Below are 22,093 nucleotides of genomic sequence, written 5' to 3' on the forward strand. Positions count from 1 at the left end.
AAACAGACCAGTCAGGTATCTTGTAGACAATACAGACCAGTCAGGTATCTTGTAGACAATACAGACCAGTCAGGTATCTTGTAGACAATACAGACCAGTCAGATATCTTGTAGACCAGTCAGGTATCTTGTAGACCAGTCCGGTGTCTTGTAGACAATACAGACCAGTCCGGTATCTTGTAGACAATACAGACCAGTCAGGTATCATGTAGACCAGTCAGGTATCTTGTAGACAAAACAGACCAGTCAGGTATCTTGTAGACAATACAGACCAGTCAGGTATCTTGTAGACAAAACAGACCAGTCAGGGATCTTGTAGACCAGTCAGGTATCTTGTAGACAATACAGACCAGTCAGGTATCATGTAGACCAGTCAGGTATCTTGTAGACAAAACAGACCAGTCAGGTATCTTGTAGACAATACAGACCAGTCAGGTATCTTGTAGACAATACAGACCAGTCAGGTATCTTGTAGACAATACAGACCAGTCAGGTATCTTGTAGACAATACAGACCAGTCAGGTATCTTGTAGACAATACAGACCAGTCAGGTATCTTGTAGACAAAACAGACCAGTCAGGTATCTTGTAGACAATACAGGCCAGTCAGGTATCTTGTAGACAATACAGACCAGTCAGGTATCTTGTAGACAAAACAGACCAGTCAGGTATCTTGTAGACAAAACAGACCAGTCAGGTATCTTGTAGACCAGTCAGGTATCTTGTAGACAATACAGACCAGTCAGGTATCTTGTAGACAATACAGACCAGTCAGGTATCTTGTAGACAATACAGACCAGTCAGGTATCTTGTAGACAATACAGACCAGTCAGGTATCTTGTAGACAATACAGACCAGTCAGGTATCATGTAGACCAGTCAGGTGTCTTGTAGACCAGTCAGGTATCTTGTAGACCAGTCAGGTATATTGTAGACCAGTCAGGTATATTGTAGACCAGTCAGGTATATTGTAGACCAGTCAGGTATCTTGTAGACAATACAGACCAGTCAGGTATCTTGTAGACCAGTCCGGTATCTTGTAGACAATACAGACCAGTCAGGTATCTTGTAGACAATACAGACCAGTCAGGTATCTTGTAGACAATACAGACCAGTCAGGTATCTTGTAGACAATACAGACCAGTCAGGTATCTTGTAGACCAGTCAGGTATCTTGTAGACCAGTCAGGTATCTTGTAGACCAGTCAGGTATATTGTAGACCAGTCAGGTATCTTGTAGACAATACAGACCAGTCAGGAATCTTGTAGACCAGTCAGGTATCTTGTAGACCAGTCAGGTATATTGTAGACCAGTCAGGTATCTTGTAGACAATACAGACCAGTCAGGAATCTTGTAGACCAGTCAGGTATCTTGTAGACCAGTCAGGTATATTGTAGACCAGTCAGGTATCTTGTAGACAATACAGACCAGTCAGGAATCTTGTAGACCAGTCAGGTATCTTGTAGACAATACAGACCAGTCAGGAATCTTGTAGACCAGTCAGGTATCTTGTAGACAATACAGACCAGTCAGGAATCTTGTAGACCAGTCAGGTATATTGTAGACAATACAGACCAGTCAGGTATATTGTAGACCAGTCAGGTATCTTGTAGACAATACAGACCAGTCAGGTATCTTGTAGACAAAACAGACCAGTCAGGTATCTTGTAGACAAAACAGACCAGTCCGGTATCTTGTAGACAATACAGACCAGTCCGGTATCTTGTAGACAATACAGACCAGTCAGGTAACTTGTAGACAATACAGACCAGTCAGGTATCTTGTAGACAATACAGACCAGTCAGGTATCTTGTAGACAATACAGACCAGTCAGGTATCTTGTAGACAATACAGACCAGTCAGGTATCTTGTAGACAATACAGACCAGTCAGGTATCTTGTAGACAAAACAGACCAGTCAGGTATCTTGTAGACAATACAGACCAGTCAGGTATCTTGTAGACAATACAGACCAGTCAGGTATCTTGTAGACAATACAGACCAGTCAGATATCTTGTAGACCAGTCAGGTATCTTGTAGACCAGTCCGGTGTCTTGTAGACAATACAGACCAGTCCGGTATCTTGTAGACAATACAGACCAGTCAGGTATCATGTAGACCAGTCAGGTATCTTGTAGACAAAACAGACCAGTCAGGTATCTTGTAGACAATACAGACCAGTCAGGTATCTTGTAGACAAAACAGACCAGTCAGGGATCTTGTAGACCAGTCAGGTATCTTGTAGACAATACAGACCAGTCAGGTATCATGTAGACCAGTCAGGTATCTTGTAGACAAAACAGACCAGTCAGGTATCTTGTAGACAAAACAAACCAGTCCGGTATCTTGTAGACAATACAGACCAGTCAGGTATCTTGTAGACAATACAGACCAGTCAGGTATCTTGTAGACAATACAGACCAGTCAGGTATCTTGTAGACAATACAGACCAGTCAGGTATCTTGTAGACAATACAGACCAGTCAGGTATCTTGTAGACCAGTCAGGTATCTTGTAGACAATACAGACCAGTCCGGTATCTTGTAGACAATACAGACCAGTCAGGTATCTTGTAGACAATTCAGACCAGTCAGGTATCTTGTAGACAATTCAGACCAGTCAGGTATCTTGTAGACAATACAGACCAGTCAGGTATCTTGTAGACAATTCAGACCAGTCAGGTATCTTGTAGACAATACAGACCAGTCAGGTATCTTGTAGACAATACAGACCAGTCAGGTATCTTGTAGACAATACAGACCAGTCAGGTATCTTGTAGACAATACAGACCAGTCAGGTATCTTGTAGACAATACAGACCAGTCAGGTATCTTGTAGACAATACAGACCAGTCAGGTATCTTGTAGACCAGTCCGGTATCTTGTAGACAATACAGACCAGTCCGGTATCTTGTAGACAATTCAGACCAGTCAGGTATCATGTAGACCAGTCAGGTATCTTGTAGACAATACAGACCAGTCAGGTATCTTGTAGACAAAACAGACCAGTCCGGTATCTTGTAGACAATACAGACCAGTCAGGTATCTTGTAGACAATACAGACCAGTCAGGTATCTTGTAGACAATACAGACCAGTCAGGTATCTTGTAGACAATACAGACCAGTCAGGTATCTTGTAGACAATACAGACCAGTCAGGTATCATGTAGACCAGTCAGGTGTCTTGTAGACCAGTCAGGTATCTTGTAGACCAGTCAGGTATATTGTAGACCAGTCAGGTATATTGTAGACCAGTCAGGTATATTGTAGACCAGTCAGGTATCTTGTAGACAATACAGACCAGTCAGGTATCTTGTAGACCAGTCCGGTATCTTGTAGACAATACAGACCAGTCAGGTATCTTGTAGACAATAGAGACCAGTCAGGTATCTTGTAGACAATACAGACCAGTCAGGTATCTTGTAGACAATACAGACCAGTCAGGTATCTTGTAGACCAGTCAGGTATCTTGTAGACCAGTCAGGTATCTTGTAGACCAGTCAGGTATATTGTAGACCAGTCAGGTATATTGTAGACCAGTCAGGTATATTGTAGACCAGTCAGGTATATTGTAGACCAGTCAGGTATCTTGTAGACATTACAGACCAGTCAGGAATCTTGTAGACCAGTCAGGTATCTTGTAGACAATACAGACCACTCAGGAATCTTGTAGACCAGTCAGGTATATTGTAGACCAGTCAGGTATCTTGTAGACAATACAGACCAGTCAGGAATCTTGTAGACCAGTCAGGTATATTGTAGACAATACAGACCAGTCAGGTATATTGTAGACCAGTCAGGTATCTTGTAGACAATACAGACCAGTCAGGTATCTTGTAGACAAAACAGACCAGTCAGGTATCTTGTAGACAAAACAGACCAGTCCGGTATCTTGTAGACAATACAGACCAGTCCGGTATCTTGTAGACAATACAGACCAGTCAGGTATCTTGTAGACAATACAGACCAGTCAGGTATCTTGTAGACAATACAGACCAGTCAGGTATCTTGTAGACAATACAGACCAGTCAGGTATCTTGTAGACAATACAGACCAGTCAGGTATCTTGTAGACCAGTCAGGTATCTTGTAGACCAGTCAGGTATCTTGTAGACCAGTCCGGTGTCTTGTAGACAATACAGACCAGTCCGGTATCTTGTAGACAATACAGACCAGTCAGGTATCATGTAGACCAGTCAGGTATCTTGTAGACAAAACAGACCAGTCAGGTATCTTGTAGACAATACAGACCAGTCAGGTATCTTGTAGACAAAACAGACCAGTCAGGTATCTTGTAGACCAGTCAGGTATCTTGTAGACAATACAGACCAGTCAGGTATCATGTAGACCAGTCAGGTATCTTGTAGACAAAACAGACCAGTCAGGTATCTTGTAGACAAAACAAACCAGTCCGGTATCTTGTAGACAATACAGACCAGTCAGGTATCTTGTAGACAATACAGACCAGTCAGGTATCTTGTAGACAATACAGACCAGTCAGGTATCTTGTAGACCAGTCTGGTATCTTGTAGACAATACAGACCAGTCAGGTATCTTGTAGACCAGTCTGGTATCTTGTAGACAATACAGACCAGTCCGGTATCTTGTAGACAATTCAGACCAGTCAGGTATCTTGTAGACAATTCAGACCAGTCAGGTATCTTGTAGACAATACAGACCAGTCAGGTATCTTGTAGACAAAACAGACCAGTCAGGTATCTTGTAGACAATACAGACCAGTCAGGTATCTTGTAGACCAGTCTGGTATCTTGTAGACAATACAGACCAGTCCGGTATCTTGTAGACAATTCAGACCAGTCAGGTATCTTGTAGACAATTCAGACCAGTCAGGTATCTTGTAGACAATACAGACCAGTCAGGTATCTTGTAGACAAAACAGACCAGTCCGGTATCTTGTAGACAATACAGACCAGTCAGGTATCTTGTAGACAATACAGACCAGTCAGGTATCTTGTAGACAATTCAGACCAGTCAGGTATCTTGTAGACAATACAGACCAGTCAGGTATCTTGTAGACAATTCAGACCAGTCAGGTATCTTGCAGACCAGTCGGGTATCTTGTAGACCAGTCAGGTATCTTGTAGACAATACAGACCAGTCCGGTATCTTGTAGACAATACAGACCAGTCAGTTATCTTGTAGACAATTCAGACCAGTCAGGTATCTTGTAGACAATACAGACCAGTCAGGTATCTTGTAGACAATTCAGACCAGTCAGGTATCTTGTAGACAATACAGACCAGTCAGGTATCTTGTAGACAATACAGACCAGTCAGGTATCTTGCAGACCAGTCGGGTATCTTGTAGACCAGTCAGGTATCTTGTAGACAATACAGACCAGTCCGGTATCTTGTAGACAATACAGACCAGTCAGTTATCTTGTAGACAATTCAGACCAGTCAGGTATCTTGTAGACAATACAGACCAGTCAGGTATCTTGTAGACAATACAGACCAGTCAGGTATCTTGTAGACAAAACAGACCAGTCAGGTATCTTGTAGACAATACAGACCAGTCAGGTATCTTGTAGACAAAACAGACCAGTCAGGTATCTTGTAGACCAGTCAGGTATCTTGTAGACAATACAGACCAGTCAGGTATCATGTAGACCAGTCAGGTATCTTGTAGACAAAACAGACCAGTCAGGTATCTTGTAGACAAAACAAACCAGTCCGGTATCTTGTAGACAATACAGACCAGTCAGGTATCTTGTAGACAATACAGACCAGTCAGGTATCTTGTAGACAATACAGACCAGTCAGGTATCTTGTAGACCAGTCTGGTATCTTGTAGACAATACAGACCAGTCAGGTATCATGTAGACCAGTCAGGTATCTTGTAGACAAAACAGACCAGTCAGGTATCTTGTAGACAAAACAAACCAGTCCGGTATCTTGTAGACAATACAGACCAGTCAGGTATCTTGTAGACAATACAGACCAGTCAGGTATCTTGTAGACAATACAGACCAGTCAGGTATCTTGTAGACCAGTCTGGTATCTTGTAGACAATACAGACCAGTCAGGTATCTTGTAGACCAGTCTGGTATCTTGTAGACAATACAGACCAGTCCGGTATCTTGTAGACAATACAGACCAGTCCGGTATCTTGTAGACAATACAGACCAGTCTGGTATCTTGTAGACAATACAGACCAGTCAGGTATCTTGTAGACAATACAGACCAGTCAGGTATCTTGTAGACAATACAGACCAGTCAGGTATCTTGTAGACAATACAGACCAGTCAGGTATCTTGTAGACCAGTCAGGTATCTTGTAGACCAGTCAGGTATCTTGTAGACCAGTCCGGTGTCTTGTAGACAATACAGACCAGTCCGGTATCTTGTAGACAATACAGACCAGTCAGGTATCATGTAGACCAGTCAGGTATCTTGTAGACAAAACAGACCAGTCAGGTATCTTGTAGACAATACAGACCAGTCAGGTATCTTGTAGACAAAACAGACCAGTCAGGTATCTTGTAGACCAGTCAGGTATCTTGTAGACAATACAGACCAGTCAGGTATCATGTAGACCAGTCAGGTATCTTGTAGACAAAACAGACCAGTCAGGTATCTTGTAGACAAAACAAACCAGTCCGGTATCTTGTAGACAATACAGACCAGTCAGGTATCTTGTAGACAATACAGACCAGTCAGGTATCTTGTAGACAATACAGACCAGTCAGGTATCTTGTAGACCAGTCTGGTATCTTGTAGACAATACAGACCAGTCAGGTATCTTGTAGACCAGTCTGGTATCTTGTAGACAATACAGACCAGTCCGGTATCTTGTAGACAATTCAGACCAGTCAGGTATCTTGTAGACAATTCAGACCAGTCAGGTATCTTGTAGACAATACAGACCAGTCAGGTATCTTGTAGACAAAACAGACCAGTCAGGTATCTTGTAGACAATACAGACCAGTCAGGTATCTTGTAGACCAGTCTGGTATCTTGTAGACAATACAGACCAGTCCGGTATCTTGTAGACAATTCAGACCAGTCAGGTATCTTGTAGACAATTCAGACCAGTCAGGTATCTTGTAGACAATACAGACCAGTCAGGTATCTTGTAGACAAAACAGACCAGTCCGGTATCTTGTAGACAATACAGACCAGTCAGGTATCTTGTAGACAATACAGACCAGTCAGGTATCTTGTAGACAATTCAGACCAGTCAGGTATCTTGTAGACAATACAGACCAGTCAGGTATCTTGTAGACAATACAGACCAGTCAGGTATCTTGCAGACCAGTCGGGTATCTTGTAGACCAGTCAGGTATCTTGTAGACAATACAGACCAGTCAGTTATCTTGTAGACAATTCAGACCAGTCAGGTATCTTGTAGACAATACAGACCAGTCAGGTATCTTGTAGACAATACAGACCAGTCAGGTATCTTGTAGACAAAACAGACCAGTCAGGTATCTTGTAGACAATACAGACCAGTCAGGTATCTTGTAGACAAAACAGACCAGTCAGGTATCTTGTAGACCAGTCAGGTATCTTGTAGACAATACAGACCAGTCAGGTATCATGTAGACCAGTCAGGTATCTTGTAGACAAAACAGACCAGTCAGGTATCTTGTAGACAAAACAAACCAGTCCGGTATCTTGTAGACAATACAGACCAGTCAGGTATCTTGTAGACAATACAGACCAGTCAGGTATCTTGTAGACAATACAGACCAGTCAGGTATCTTGTAGACCAGTCTGGTATCTTGTAGACAATACAGACCAGTCAGGTATCATGTAGACCAGTCAGGTATCTTGTAGACAAAACAGACCAGTCAGGTATCTTGTAGACAAAACAAACCAGTCCGGTATCTTGTAGACAATACAGACCAGTCAGGTATCTTGTAGACAATACAGACCAGTCAGGTATCTTGTAGACAATACAGACCAGTCAGGTATCTTGTAGACCAGTCTGGTATCTTGTAGACAATACAGACCAGTCAGGTATCTTGTAGACCAGTCTGGTATCTTGTAGACAATACAGACCAGTCCGGTATCTTGTAGACAATTCAGACCAGTCAGGTATCTTGTAGACAATTCAGACCAGTCCGGTATCTTGTAGACAATACAGACCAGTCAGTTATCTTGTAGACAATTCAGACCAGTCAGGTATCTTGTAGACAATACAGACCAGTCAGGTATCTTGTAGACCAGTCGGGTATCTTGTAGACCAGTCAGGTGTCTTGTAGACAATACAGACCAGTCAGGTATCTAACACTAGGAAAGGATGTCACATGGAATGACGCTGGAGAGACGAAGCAGGGATGGCTAGTCAAACGTTTAATAAAGAACAGACAATGGAATGAGACAGAAACAGCGTCAACATACAAGAAAAACAAAGACAGAAAACAATCAATGCATCAGCGGGGAACCGAGCAGAAAACTGACAGATATAGAGGAGGAAATGAACAGGTGATGAGTGTGTCCAGGAGAACAGAGCATGGAACTGACAGATATAGGAGAGGAAATGAACAGGTGATCAGTGAGTCCAGGTGAACAGAGCAGGAAACTGACAGATATAGGAGAGGAAATGAACAGGTGATGAGTGAGTCCAGGTGAACAGAGAAGGAAACTGACAGATATAGGAGAGGAAATGAACAGGTGATGAGTGAGTCCAGGTGAACAGAGCAGGAAACTGACAGATATAGGAGAGGAAATGAACAGGTGATGAGTGAGTCCAGGGGACAGAGGAGGAAACTGACAGATATAGGAGAGGAAATGAACAGGTGATGAGTGAGTCCAGGTGGACAGAGCAGGAAACTGACAGATATAGGAGAGGAAATGAACAGGTGATGAGTGAGTCCAGGTGAACAGAGCAGGAAACTGACAGATATAGGAGAGGAAATGAACAGGTGATGAGTGAGTCCAGGTGAACAGAGCAGGAAACTGACAGATATAGGAGAGGAAATTAACAGGTGATGAGTCAGTCCAGGTGAACAGAGCAGGAAACTGACAGATATAGGAGAGGAAATGAACAGGTGATGAGTGAGTCCAGGAGAACAGAGCAGGAAACTGACAGATATAGGAGAGGAAATTAACAGGTGATGAGTCAGTCCAGGTGAACAGAGCAGGAAACTGACAAATATAGGAGAGGAAATGAACAGGTGATGAGTGAGTCCAGGTGAACAGAGCAGGAAACTGACAGATATAGGAGAGGAAATGAACAGGTGATGAGTGAGTCCAGGTGAACAGAGCAGGAAACTGACAGATATAGGAGAGGAAATGAACAGGTGATGAGTGAGTCCAGGGGAACAGAGCAGGGAACTGACAGATATAGGAGAGGAAATGAACAGGTGATGAGTGAGTCCAGGGGAACAGAGCAGGGAACTGACAGATATAGGAGAGGAAATGAACAGGTGATGAGTGAGTCCAGGTGAACAGAGCAGGAAACTGACAGATATAGGAGAGGAAATTAACAGGTGATGAGTGAGTCCAGATGAACAGAGCAGGAAACTGACAGATATAGGAGAGGAAATTAACAGGTTTTGGCTGATTTTTGGCTGATTTTGTGATTGACTTCCGGTCACAACTTCCGGTCACAACTTGCAGACCTGTTTTCGAGTTGCTGTGCTGTGCGTTTTGTTGCCAACCTATTTTGCTACCTGACAATTTTACAGTTTTTACTTTTTAATTACTGTTGTTATACACACACACACATATATATATATTTTTTTTTTTTCCACCCACAACTTTTTCACTCCGGACGCTTTATCTGGACACGATTCGTCAGGACCTCCAACACCCGAAGCTAAGTAGTAACATTAACATGATGCCTTCTAATTGCAGTCGCTGTACTCGCCTTACGGCGAGGATAGCTGTGCTACAAGCCCGGCTTCAGACGCAATCGTTAGGCAAGGGTAATTTCAGTGTAGGAAAGGATGAAACAGCGTCTGTGCCACCAGCAAGTACAGATAGTAGTATAAATCCCCTGGCACAGTCCCCGCAGCCGGACAACTTTCTCACGGTTTCTGGAAGGAAATGCTGTAGGAACGCTCAACCGGTGTCGCTCATTCAGCCGACAGAAACTTTCAACCGGTTTTCCCCATTAAGTAGCGAGTCGGAGTCAGAGGCCGAGCCTTCTCTGGTCTATACTCCTCCCGTTACGGGGTCTGAGACGCCGAAGCTTCCCACCATTAGCTCTGACAAATTGAAAACTCTAGTCATTGGCGACTCCATTACCCGCAGTATTAGACTTAAAACGAATCATCCAGCGATCATACATTGTTTACCGGGGGCAGGGCTACCGACGTTAAGGCTAATCTGAAGATGGTGCTGGCTAAAGCTAAAACTGGCGAGTGTAGAGAGTATAGAGATATTGTTATCCACGTCGGCACCAACGATGTTAGGATGAAACAGTCAGAGATCACCAAGCGCAACATAGCTTCTGCGTGTAAATCAGCTAGAAAGATGTGTCGGCATCGAGTAATTGTCTCTGGCCCCCTCCCAGTTAGGGGGAGTGATGAGCTCTACAGCAGAGTCTCACAACTCAATCGCTGGTTGAAAACTGTTTTCTGCCCCTCCGAAAAGTTAGAATTTGTAGATAATTGGCCCTCTTTTTGGGACTCACCCACAAACAGGACCAAGCCTGACCTGCTGAGGAGTGACGGACTCCATCCTAGCTGGAGGGGTGCTCTCATCTTATCTACCAACATAGACAGGGCTCTAACTCCTCTAGCTCCACAATGAAATAGGGTGCAGGCCAGGCAGCAGGCTGTTAGCCAGCCTGCCAGCATAGTGGAGTCTGCCACTAGCATAGTCAGTGTAGTCAGCTCAGCTATCACCATTGAGACCGTGTCTGTGCCTCGACCTAGGTTGCGCAAAACTAAACATGGCGGTGTTCGCCTTAGCAATCTCACTAGGATAAAGACCACCTCCATTCCTGTCATTATTGAAAGAGATCATGATACCTCACATCTCAAAATAGGGCTACTTAATGTTAGATCCCTTACTTCAAAGGCAATTATAGTCAATGAACTAATCACTGATCATAATCTTGATGTGATTGGCCTGACTGAAACATGGCTTAAGCCTGATGAATTTACTGTGTTAAATGAGGCCTCACCTCCTGGCTACACTAGTGACCATATCCCCGTGCATCCCGCAAAGGCGGAGGTGTTGCTAACATTTACGATAGCAAATTTCAATTTACAAAAAAAAAAAAATATAAAAATGACGTTTTCGTCTTTTGAGCTTCTAGTCATGAAATCTATGCAGCCTACTCAATCACTTTTTATAGCTACTGTTTACAGGCCTCCTGGGTCATATACAGCGTTCCTCACTGAGTTCCCTGAATTCCTATCGGACCTTGTAGTCATAGCAGATAATATTCTAATCTTTGGTGACTTTAATATTCACATGGAAAAGTCCACAGACCCACTCCAAAAGGCTTTCGGAGCCATCATCGACTCAGTGGGTTTTGTCCAACATGTCTCTGGACCCACTCACTGTCACAGTCATACGCTGGACCTAGTTTTGTCCCATGGAATAAATGTTGTGGATCTTAATGTTTTTCCTCATAATCCAGGACTATCGGACCACCATTTTATTACGTTTGCAATTGCAACAAATAATCTGCTCAGACCCCAACCAAGGAACATCAAAAGTCGTGCTATAAATTCACAGACAACACAAAGATTCCTTGATGTCCTTCCAGATTCCCTCTGTCTACCCAATGACACCAGAGGACAAAAATCAGTTAACCACCTAACTGAGGAACTCAATTTAACCTTGCGCAATACCCTAGATGCAGTTGCACCCCTAAAAACTAAAAACATTTCTCATAAGAAACTAGCTCCCTGGTACACAGAAAATACCCGAGCTCTGAAGCAAGCTTCCAGAAAATTGGAACGGAAATGGCGCCACACCAAACTGGAAGTCTTCCGTCTAGCTTGGAAAGACAGTACCGTGCAGTACCGAAGAGCCCTTACTGCTGCTCGATCATCCTATTTTTCTAACTTAATTGAGGACAATAAGAACAATCCAAAATTCCTTTTTGATACGGTCGCAAAGCTAACTAAAAAGCAGCATTCCCCAAGAGAGGATGACTTTCACTTTAGCAGTGATAAATTCATGAACTTCTTTGAGGAAAAAATTATGATTATTAGAAAGCAAATTACAGACTCCTCCTTAAATCTGCGTATTCCTTCAAAGCTCAGTTGTCCTGAGTCTGCACAACTCTGCGTGGACCTAGGATCAAGAGAGACGCTCAAGTGTTTTAGTACTATATCTCTTGACACAATGATGAAAATAATCATGGCCTCTAAACCTTCAAGCTGCTTACTGGACCCTATTCCAACTAAACTACTGAAAGAGCTGCTTCCTGTGCTTGGCCCTCCTATGTTGAACATAATAAACGGCTCTCTATCCACCGGATGTGTACCAAACTCACTAAAAGTAGCAGTAATAAAGCCTCTCTTGAAAAAGCCAAACCTTGACCCAGAAAATATAAAAAACTATCGGCCTATATCGAATCTTCCATTCCTCTCAAAAATCTTAGAAAAGGCTGTTGCTCAGCAACTCACTGCCTTCCTGAAGACAAACAATGTATATGAAATGCTTCAGTCTGGTTTTAGACCCCATCATAGCACTGAGACGGCACTTGTGAAGGTGGTAAATGACATTTTAATGGCATCGGACCGAGGCTCTGCATCTGTCCTCGTGCTCCTAGACCTTAGTGCTGCTTTTGATACCATCGATCACCACATTCTTTTGGAGAGATTGGAAACCCAAATTGGTCTACACGGTCAAGTTCTGGCCTGGTTTAGATCTTATCTGTCGGAAAGATATCAGTTTGTCTCTGTGGATGGTTTGTCCTCTGACAAATCAACTGTAAATTTCGGTGTTCCTCAAGGTTCCGTTTTAGGACCGCTGTTGTTTTCACTATATATTTTACCTCTTGGGGATGTTATTCGAAAACATAATGTTAACTTTCACTGCTATGCGGATGATACACAGCTGTACATTTCAATGAAACATGGTGAAGCCCCAAAATTGCCCTCGCTAGAAGCATGTGTTTCAGACATAAGGAAGTGGATGGCAGCAAACTTTCTACTTTTAAACTCGGATAAAACAGAGATGCTTGTTCTAGGTCCCAAGAAACAAAGAGATCTTCTGTTGAATCTGACAATTAATCTTAATGGTTGTACAGTCATCTCAAATAAAACTGTGAAGGACCTCGGCGTTACTCTGGACCCTGATCTCTCTTTTGAAGAACATATCAAGACCATTTCAAGGACAGCTTTTTTCCATCTACGTAACATTGCAAAAATCAGAAACTTTCTGTCCAAAAATGATGCAGAAAAATTAATCCATGCTTTTGTCACTTCTAGGTTAGACTACTGCAATGCTCTACTTTCCGGCTACCCGGATAAAGCACTAAATAAACTTCAGTTAGTGCTAAATACGGCTGCTAGAATCCTGACTAGAACCAAAAAATTTGATCATATTACTCCAGTGCTAGCCTCCCTACACTGGCTTCCTGTCAAAGCAAGGGCTGATTTCAAGGTTTTACTGCTAACCTACAAAGCATTGCATGGGCTTGCTCCTACCTATCTCTCTGATTTGGTCCTGCCGTACATACCTACACGTACGCTACGGTCACAAGACGCAGGCCTCCTAATTGTCCCTAGAATTTCTAAGCAAACAGCTGGAGGCAGGGCTTTCTCCTATAGAGCTCCATTTTTATGGAACGGTCTGCCTACCCATGTCAGAGACGCAAACTCGGTCTCAACCTTTAAGTCTTTACTGAAGACTCATCTCTTCAGTGGGTCATATGATTGAGTGTAGTCTGGCCCAGGAGTGGGAAGGTGAACGGAAAGGCTCTGGAGCAACGAACCACCCTTGCTGTCTCTGCCTGGCCGGTTCCCCTCTTTCCACTGGGATTCTCTGCCTCTAACCCTATTACAGGGGCTGAGTCACTGGCTTGCTGGGGCTCTCTCATGCCGTCCCTGAGGGGGTGCGTCACCTGAGTGGGTTGATTCACTGATGTGGTCATCCTGTCTGGGTTGGCGCCCCCCCTTGGGTTGTGCCGTGGCGGAGATCTTTGCGGGCTATACTCAGCTTTGTCTCAGGATGGTAAGTTGGTGGTTGAAGATATCCCTCCAGTGGTGTGGGGGCTGTGCTTTGGCATAGTGGGTGGGGTTATATCCTTCCTGTTTGGCCCTGTCCGGGGTGTCCTCGGGTGGGGCCACAGTGTCTCCTGACCCCTCCTGTCTCAGCCTTCAGTATTTATGCTGCAGTAGTTTATGTGTCGGGGGCTGGGGTCAGTTTGTTATATCTGGAGTACTTCTCCTGTCCAATTCGGTGTCCTGTGTGAATCTAAGTGTGCGTTCTCTAATTCTCTCCTTCTCTCTCTCGGAGGACCTGAGCCCTAGGACCATGCCCCAGGACTACCTGACATGATGACTCCTTGCTGTCCCCAGTCCACCTGGCCGTGCTGCTGCTCCAGTTTCAACTGAACCGCGGCCCTAGGACCATGCCCCAGGACTACTTGACATGATGACTCCTTGCTGTCCCCAGTCCACCTGGCCGTGCTGCTGCTCCAGTTTCAACTGTTCTGCCTTATTATTATTCGACCATGCTGGTCATTTATGAACATTTGAACATCTTGGCCATGTTCTGTTATAATCTCTACCCGGCACAGCCAGAAGAGGACTGGCCACCCCACATAGCCTGGTTCCTCTCTAGGTTTCTTCCTAGGTTTTGGCTTTTCTAGGGAGTTTTTCCTAGCCACCGTGCTTCTACACCTGCATTGCTTGCTGTTTGGGGTTTTAGGCTGGGTTTCTGTACAGCACTTTGAGATATCAGCTGATGTACGAAGGGCTATATAAATAAATTTGATTTGATTTGATTTTGAACAGGTGATGAGTGAGTCCAGGTGAACAGAGCAGGGAACTGACAGATATAGGAGAGGAAATGAACAGGTGATGAGTGAGTCCAGGGGAACAGAGCAGGAAACTGACAGATATAGGAGAGGAAATTAACAGGTGATGAGTGAGTCCAGGTGAACAGAGCAGGAAACTGACAGATATAGGAGAGGAAATGAACAGGTGATGAGTGAGTCCAGGGAAACAGAGCAGGAAACTGACAGATATAGGAGAGGAAATGAACAGGTGATGAGTGAGTCCAGGTGAGTCCAATTTCGCTGAAGCGCGTGCCGAGGGAAGGCAGGTGATACGTGAGTCCAGGTGAGTCCAATATCGCTGAAGCGCGTGCCGAGGGAAGGCAGGTGATACGTGAGTCCAGGTGAGTCCAATATCGCTGAAGCGCGTGCCGAGGGATGGCAGGTGATACGTGAGTCCAGGTGAGTCCAATATCGCTGAAGCGCGTGCCGAGGGAAGGCAGGTGATACGTGAGTCCAGGTGAGTCCAATATCGCTGGAGCGCGTGCCGAGGGAAGGCAGGTGATAAGTGAGTCCAGGTGAGTCCAATATCGCTGAAGCGCGTGCCGAGGGAAGGCAGGTGATACGTGAGTCCAGGTGAGTCCAATATCGCTGAAGCGCATGCCGAGGGAAGGCAGGTGATACGTGAGTCCAGGTGAGTCCAATATCGCTGGAGCGCGTGCCGAGGGAAGGCAGGTGATAAGTGAGGCCAGGTGAGTCCAATATCGCTGGAGCGCGTGCCGAGGGAAGGCAGGTGATAAGTGAGTCCAGGTGAGTCCAATATCGCTGAAGCGCGTGCCGAGGGAAGGCAGGTGATACGTGAGTCCAGGTGAGTCCAATATCGCTGAAGCGCGTGCCGAGGGAAGGCAGGTGATACGTGAGTCCAGGTGAGTCCAATATCGCTGAAGCGCGTGTCGAGGGAAGGCAGGTGATACGTGAGTCCAGGTGAGTCCAATATCGCTGAAGCGCGTGCCGAGGAAGGCAGGTGATACGTGAGTCCAGGTGAGTCCAATATCGCTGAAGCGCTGTTCTGGTCTTATGTGCCGAGGGAAGGCAGGTGATACGTGAGTCCAGGTGAGTCCAATATCGCTGAAGCGCGTGCCGAGGGAAGGCAGGTGATACGTGAGTCCAGGTGAGTCCAATATCGTTGAAGCGCGTGTCGAGGGAAGGCAGGTGATACGTGAGTCCAATATCGCTGGAGCGCGTGCCGAGGGAAGGCAGGTGATACGTGAGTCCAGGTGAGTCCAATATCGTTGAAGCGCATGCCGAGGGAAGGCAGGTGATACGTGAGTCCAGGTGAGTCCAATATCGTTGAAGCGCGTGTCGAGGGAAGGCAGGTGATACGTGAATCTAGGTGAGTCCAATATCGCTGAAGCGCGTGCCGAGGGAAGGCAGGTGTGCGTATTTAATGGCAGGAGTACGTGATGCAGGGCAGCTTGGCGCCCTCAAGCAGCCAGGGGAGGGGAGAGTGGGAGCAGACTTGGCAAAGGGAATGAGTTCCCAGCCCGCTTTGAAATCTATTTCTTCATTCTATTCATTCCCAGAATCTTTCAATAGCAGTGTTTTATTTATAAAGATGAATAATGCTTGTTGTTTCTATGCCAGATAGACACATGTTGTTAGAAAGGAGGCTTCATTCAGTCCTGAAGAATGGTGGACCTTCTGCTGAGTTACGGTAGGCTTCTTCAGTAAGGGAGGTTTTCAGTCTAGTTAACATTGCCATCTAGTGGCAAGCTTATGATGGTACCAGTCTGTTCTGGCCTTATAATGGTACCAGTCTGTTCTGGTCTATGATGGTACCAGTCTGTTCTGGTCTTATGATGGTACCAGTCTGTTCTGGTCTTATGTTGGTACCAGTCTGTTCTGGTCTTATGATGGTACCAGTCTGTTCTGGTCTTATGATGGTACCAGTCTGTTCTGGTCTTATAATGGTACCAGTCTGTTCTGGTCTAATGATGGTACCAGTCTGTACTGGTCTTATGATGGTACCAGTCTGTTCTGGTCTGTTCTGGTCTTATGTTGGTACCAGTCTGTTCTGGTGTTATGTTGGTACCAGTCTGTTCTAGTCTTATGTTGGTACCAGTCTGTTCTGGTGTTATGATGGTACCAGTCTGTTCTGGTCTTATGTTGGTACCATTCTGTTCTGGCCTTATGTTGGTACCATTCTGTTCTGGTCTTATGTTGGTACCAGTCTGTTCTGGTGTTATAATGGTACCCGTCTGTTCTTATGATGGTACCAGTCTGTTCTGGTCTTATGTTGGTACCAGTCTGTTCTGGTCTTATGTTGGTACCAGTCTGTTCTGGTGTTATAATGGTACCAGTCTGTTCTGGTCTTATGATGGTACCAGTCTGTTCTGGTGTTATGATGGTACCAGTCTGTTCTGGTCTTATGATGGTACCAGTCTGTTCTGGTGTTATGATGGTACCAGTCTGTTCTGGTCTTATGATGGTACCAGTCTGTTCTGGTGTTATGATGGTACCAGTCTGTTCTGGTCTTATGATGGTACCAGTCTTCTATAATAGCCTTATGTTGGTACCAGTCTGTTCTAGTCTAATATACTTGCCTTCATTGATGTCATCACACTATCTTCACCATGGCACTACTGCTGGACTTCTGAAACACACAGTGGGCAGAATCTCTTTGATTCCTCACGTCCGTTCGCCTTCTCCTCGAAACCCACTGGATGGAAATGGAGAGGAGCCAGGAACCAAAGGAAGAGCAACGGACTGCGTTCCATATAAGGTAACTCACTACTGGCATCCATCTCGCGCCCATCGCCACTGTAGTAGGGGGACATGACATCTGAACAGCCAATCATCACACTGGATTTTCATTTAAGCAAAGGTCTGTATTGTGACACGACTACGACAAATACAGTATCGCATGTGTGTAGGCTTTTATGAAAATTATTCAGTTGATTAAAGATGACCTACTGCCCAGGTTGTCTTCTCTAGTACACGGTAGAAAATAACTAGTTGAATAAAGATGACCTACTGCCCAGGTTGCCTTCTCTAGTACACGGTAGAGATTAACTAGTTGATTAAAGATGACCTACTGCCCAGGTTGTCTTCTCTAGTAAACGGTAGTGAATAACTAGTTGATTAAAGATGACCTACTGCCCAGGTTGTCTTCTCTAGTACACGGTAGTGAATAACTAGTTGATTAAAGATGACCTACTGCCTAGGTTGTCTTCTCTAGTACACAGTAGTGAATAACTAGTTGAATAAAGATGACCTACTGCCCAGGTTGTCTTCTCTTATACACGGTAGTGAATAACTAGTTGAATAAAGATGACCTACTGCCCAGGTTGTCTTCTCTAGTACACGGTAGTGAATAACTAGTTGAATAAAGATGACCTACTGCCCAGGTTGTCTTCTCTAGTACACGGTAGTGAATAACAGTTGATTAAAGATGACCTACTGCCCAGGTTGTCTTCTCTAGTACACGGTAGTGAATAACTAGTTGAATAAAGATGACCTACTGCCTAGGTTGTCTTTTCTAGTACACGGTAGTGAATACCAGTTGATTAAAGATGACCTACTGCCCAGGTTGCCTTCTCTAGTACATGGTAGTGAATAACTAGTTGAATAAAGATGACCTACTGCCCAGGTTGTCTTCTCTAGTACACAGTAGTTGCTTTGAACAGGCTTCTCTTTCCATATAGTATTTATTACATTTACAACTCATTTCACAAACAAGACACAGAACTCATTTTAACAGGACCGGGACAGCGAGACATGGATTTTTACATCATGCCAAAAAAAAAAAAAAAAAAATCATTAAAGTCATTTTGAAATATATATAAATCCTTGTATAGTTTAAACATGACATTTTCTGTTCTCTTTTTTCTTTCTCCATATATAAGCACATAACATCTATTTCAACCCAGGATGTAATTTGCAGTTGTATCTGGACTGTTCAGGTCCAGTCATCTCATTTACAATAGGACATCATTCCTACACACATATTATTTATAAAGACAGGGACATAATCCACACACACCATTTTCAGAGAATAACAGAACATGTTTCGGGAGGGTTAAAATTATTTCAGTAAACTCTGCTCATCCATCTATGGATATTGTACATGACAGTATCTGGGGGGGATGGAACCCTATTGGTCAAAAGTAGTGCACTCTAAACCATATGGGCCCCTGGTCAAACTCAGTGCACTACTTAGTGAATAGGGGCCCCTGTCAAACTCAGTGCACTAAATAGTGAATAGGGGTCCATGGTCAAACTAAGTGCACAACTTAGTGAATAGGGGTCCATGGTCAAACTCAGTGCACTACTTAGTGAATAGGCGCCCCTGGTCAAACTAAGTGCACTACTTAGTGAATAGGGGCCCCTGGTCAAACTAAGTGCACTACTTAGTGAATAGGGGTCCATGGTCAAACTAAGTGCACTAAATAGTGAATAGGGGTCCATAGTCAAACTCAGTGCACTACTTAGTGAATAGGGGCCCATGGTCAAACTCAGTGCACTACTTAGTGAATAGGGGCCCATGGTCAAACTCAGTGCACTACTTAGTGAATAGGGGTCCATGGTCAAACTAAGTGCACTACTTAGTGAATAGGGTTGCATTGGAGACACACACACACACACTTAAACTGCTGAATGTAAAGAGTTGCTTCACTTCTATAGCGACTACAACAAAACAAAACACTCAACCAATCAAGACAGTATTGTACATTGTCAGAACCAGCAACCAGCTGGGGACAAACCACCTTTCAAATGGGACGACGGACGCAAAGAAATATCTGATCCACTTCGGCTACACAAGTCAAAAGGATGAGCGATGGAACGCGTTTCTGTCTAAAGTGAACCTGCTGATGGCACGTTCACTTCCTGTGATTTTTAAAGGGCAAAATAGACTTTTTTTTTTACCTTTATTTAACCAGGCAAGTCAGTTAAGAACAAATTCTTATTTTCAATGACGGCCTGGGAACAGTGGGTTAACTGCCTGTTCAGGGGCAGAACGACAGATTTGTAGCTTGTCAGCTCGGGGGTTTGAACTCGCAACCTTCCGGTTACTAGTCCAACGCTCTAACCACTAGGCTACACTGCCACCCCGATGATTGGTTGAAAACAGCAAGCAGCCATCCAATAGCACATCATTCCTTAGTGGAGTTGGCTGGCTGCCTGGCTGGCTGGCTGCCCGGCTGGCTGGCTGCCTGCCTGGCTGGCTGCCTGGCTGCCTGGCTGAATGTCTCAGAGGAGGAACCAGTGTGCTCTTCTGAAGTCACGTTGACCCGTGTGTGTTATAGAAGTAGCAGTATCTTTCAGAAATAAACCAAAACCTTGTTACGTTACGAGTTGAACGCCAGCGGTAGAGGATGCCTGGTATTTAGCATCTATCCATGAAGAGACAATGGGAGTTGGAGCACATTTACCCGTTCCTAATGCAGAAGGACGAGACATGGCGTCGCTCAGCTATTGAAAGAAGAGCTGTCAATCTCAGATTAGAAGATACATGCGTTTGTACAGTAACTGTGGATGGATACGTGGGACTAGAAGATAAAGATGAAGAAGTGTGTGTATTCAGATGAGAACGTAGGGAGGTACTGGTGTGTGTGTGTCAGATCAGAATGTAGGGAGGTACTGGTGTGTGTGTGTGTGTGTCAGATCAGAACGTTGGGAGGTACTGGTGTGTGTGTGTTCAGATCAGATTGTAGGGAGGTACTGGTGTGTGTGTGTGTTCAGATCAGATTGTAGGGAGGTACTGGTGTGTGTGTGTGTTCAGATCAGATTGTAGGGAGGTACTGGTGTGTGTGTGTGTTCAGATCAGAATGTAGGGAGGTACTGGTGTGTGTGTGTGTCAGATCAGAATGTAGGGAGGTACTGGTGTGTGTGTGTGTGTGTCAGATCAGAATGTAGGGAGGTACTGGTGTGTGTGTGTGTGTGTCAGATCAGAATGTAGGGAGGTACTGGTGTGTGTGTGTGTGTGTCAGATCAGAATGTAGGGAGGTACTGGTGTGTGTGTGTGTGTGTCAGATCAGAATGTAGGGAGGTACTGGTGTGTGTGTGTGTGTGTCAGATCAGAATGTAGGGAGGTACTGGTGTGTGTGTGTGTGTGTGTGTCAGATCAGAATGTAGGGAGGTACAGGTGTGTGTGTAGATCAGAATGTAGGGAGGTACTGGTGTGTGTGTTCAGATCAGAAGATGGGGATGTACTGGTGTGTGTGTAGATCAGAATGTAGGGAGGTACTGGTGTGTGTGTTCAGATCAGAAGATGGGGAGGTACTGGTGTGTGTGTAGATCAGAATGTAGGGAGGTACTGGTGTGTGTGTTCAGATCAGAAGATGGGGATGTAGTTGTCTATCTTGGCGCGGTGCCTCTGAGCGATACACTCAGCGATCCACACGATGTTCCTGCACTCCTGCTCCTTCAGCTTAACGTAGGCATAGAACACACTGAAGTGGAACTGGTTCAGAAACGCCAGCTTGTTCAGCTTCACCTGCAGACATCAGGGAGGGGGGTTACCGAGGACACAGCACATCAGGGCGGTGGGTTAACGAGGATAACGGGGGGGGGGGGGTTAACGAGGACACAGCACATCAGGGAGGTGTGTTAACGAGGACACAGCACATCAGGGAGGTGGGTTAACGAGGACACAGCACATCAGGGATGGGGGTTAACAAGGACACAGCACATCAGGGAGGTGGGTTAACGAGGACACAGCACATCAGGGAGGTGGGTTAACGAGGACACAGCACATCAGGGGGGTGGGTTAACGAGGACGCAGGGGTGTCATAGAGAAACACTACTATCGTTCAGCCTATTCTAAAAACCAATGACAATGTGAACAAAGCCACCCCCTAAAAACTAATCTACACCTTCAATATCCTGATTTATACCGTATGCTCAAAACCTTACGCCCCCCCCAGCCTGGGCCTTGGAGGGGGTCGTGGGTTAACGAGGACTCAGCACATCAGCACATTAACGAGGACGCCGGGGGGGGGTTCTGTTAATACTGTGATGAGAGGGGAGTGTGTGTGTGGATGTGTAGAAGTCGCGCTGCTCACCTCATGCTCAAAGAACCTGTCCTCCAGTGTCTTGTCCCCTGGGTTGCTGCCTGCTCCCTCAAACGGGAGCTTGGGAGTGTGTGTGTGGATGCTCACCTCATGCTCAAAGAACCTGTCCTCCAGTGTCTTGTCCCCTGGGTTGCTGCCTGCTCCCTAAAACAG

The 22,093-nt window shown here is 45.0% G+C and overlaps 1 protein-coding gene across 1 annotated transcript in view; it reads right to left on the bottom strand.

Moving 5' to 3' along the window:
• LOC135530512 (V-type proton ATPase subunit d 1) overlaps window positions 1-22,093 on the bottom strand; it is a 141,954-nt gene that overhangs the window by 99,782 nt on the left and 20,079 nt on the right. The gene's annotated exons all lie outside the window — the stretch shown is intronic.

Source organism: Oncorhynchus masou, unplaced genomic scaffold, assembly GCF_036934945.1.
Source record: "Oncorhynchus masou masou isolate Uvic2021 unplaced genomic scaffold, UVic_Omas_1.1 unplaced_scaffold_1359, whole genome shotgun sequence".
Taxonomy (NCBI): domain Eukaryota; kingdom Metazoa; phylum Chordata; class Actinopteri; order Salmoniformes; family Salmonidae; genus Oncorhynchus; species Oncorhynchus masou.